Raw genomic sequence first — 1616 nt, 5'->3', positions numbered from 1 at the left:
CTGGGCTCAAGGATTGAATTTTGTCAGTGGAGAGTGGTAAGGTCTTGCGACTCACTCTCTATCACTTATTCAATATTACTTCATGGTTCAGCAGAGCAGAGCAAAGCAGTGATGACAGAGATAAGATGGCATGTTGATGATAGATGGATTGGCAAGTGGAATTCTCCCTACTTGAGAGGGAGTGCTAAAATTGTCAACTAGGGCCAAATTCCACCCTGGTACAACTCATTTGATGGATATTATTATTGCATTGGATTCCTCTTTTTAAGAGGTCCAATTTTGATATAAAGATCATCTCATTCAAACAACCAGAAGTCGAATTTTGAATTTATTCTCTCTCATGCACAAATTGTCAAGCTAGGGCTTAGTCAAATGTAGGCTTAAGAAGCCCAATGGATGTGCTCCTCACCCTCAACGAATTTTATAAATAGGAGTGAACTCTCTCCTCATTTGGACATCACACACACAAATTATTCTTCTCTCTCTCTTCTCTTAATTGGTTCGTACAACTTGGGAAACCTCTCTCTCTCTCCCACGTGTGGCATAGAAGGATGAAATTTCAGAAGTGAAACTGCACGCCGAAATTTCAGAGTGCAGACTAGCGTTGACAAGGGGTCGTTTGACTATCTTTGACTGCATTTTTCTGGGCATAATTCTAATCTCTTAAGACCACATTCTCTGGCACAGAAACCAAGGCAATTAAGATTGTTTGACCTGCATTGACCGCATCACTGTTTGAATGCAAGGCTAACTAGAGTTTGACCAAGGTCAGATGAATTTTGTGGGTTTTTTTGGGTTGACTTTGACCCTTCTTGAAAGTCATATTAGACTATTGTTGACTGAGCTGCTTGGAGGAAGTTATGTAGTTGATTTGAATTGCGTTGACTTTCTAGTTAGGGCTGAAGTTCACTCCTATTTACCACTGACTTTGACAAGGTTGTTTTGACTTTTTATTTGGCAAGTAAATTTGATCTATGTACTCTATATCTCCCTATTGAACTATTGAATAATAATAAGAAGAGTTGTTCAAAGGATTTCCCCACATTGGGGTTTTTCACTGACATTCGCCAAATCTTGTGTCCTCTTGTCTTGGTTTCTCTTCTACACATGTTTTTATGTTCTATCTGCATTTACTGTCAATGTGATTAATACTAGAAATAATTAGAAATTTTCATTCGGCTAATAAGGAACATTGAAGTAAATTGTGCTAAGAATAGAACATGCCATTGTTATTTAAAATTAACATTTTTTTTCTCTTCTTCGGAGGTCTAGAGGGCTCTCTAAGGGTCTTTTTTGCTACCTTTTGTTTCCCTTCCTCTTCCTTCCTCTCTTCTCTAGCTTCTTCTTCAATTTTCTTATTCCTTCTTTAGTTTATTCTTCATGTTTTTCACCCTCTTCTCCTCCTCTTGTTCACCTCCTTCTTCAATAGCACTGGATTTGGTGGTATCTTCATGTTCTGACAGAATTTGGGCTTGTGTCTCAATGAAGGCCTCCCTATCCATGTGCACAAAATCAGTTCATAACACAGGGCTCTTGAGGTGACTTAAGGCATTAATAACAATGAGCCTTATGGGAACATGATGGGAAATTTACTAGCGTTTCCATTCCCTCACCCT

Source organism: Pinus tabuliformis, chromosome 2_1 (genome assembly GCF_031772625.1).
Source record: "Pinus tabuliformis cultivar Carrire ecotype Pingquan chromosome 2_1, CPIR1, whole genome shotgun sequence".
In the NCBI taxonomy this organism is placed as follows: Eukaryota; Viridiplantae; Streptophyta; class Pinopsida; order Pinales; family Pinaceae; genus Pinus; species Pinus tabuliformis.
Note: the sequence above shows the minus strand (reverse complement) of the source record.